At 34.6% G+C, this 246-nt stretch overlaps 1 protein-coding gene across 1 annotated transcript in view; it reads right to left on the reverse strand.

Annotated features, from left to right (window-relative positions):
• LOC104827832 (CUB and sushi domain-containing protein 1) overlaps nt 1-246 on the reverse strand; it is a gene marked incomplete at its 3' end in the record, with an annotated part of 962,107 nt that overhangs the window by 263 nt on the left and 961,598 nt on the right. The gene's annotated exons all lie outside the window — the stretch shown is intronic.

Genomic DNA, 246 nt, shown 5'->3' on the forward strand with positions numbered 1-246 from the left:
CAGCTCCTTCATATGGTCAGTTTTGCTGCTGCTATAGATGATTTACTGGTCATTTGTAAGATTAAACATAAAACTACTTGTAAAACTAACCCATCCAGTTTAGCCTTTCCCTGAAAATACACAGAGCTCTCTTTCCTCATTCATTTCCATTCACTGTCCTTCCTTACAAACAATACACATTATTTCTGTTAAGGTTGGGAAAGAAGAAACCAAATAAGGTTAATGTTGCAATGTGCTTATATATTA

Source organism: Haliaeetus leucocephalus, unplaced genomic scaffold (genome assembly GCF_000737465.1).
Source record: "Haliaeetus leucocephalus isolate CR32 unplaced genomic scaffold, Haliaeetus_leucocephalus-4.0 Scaffold141, whole genome shotgun sequence".
NCBI lineage: Eukaryota > Metazoa > Chordata > Aves > Accipitriformes > Accipitridae > Haliaeetus > Haliaeetus leucocephalus.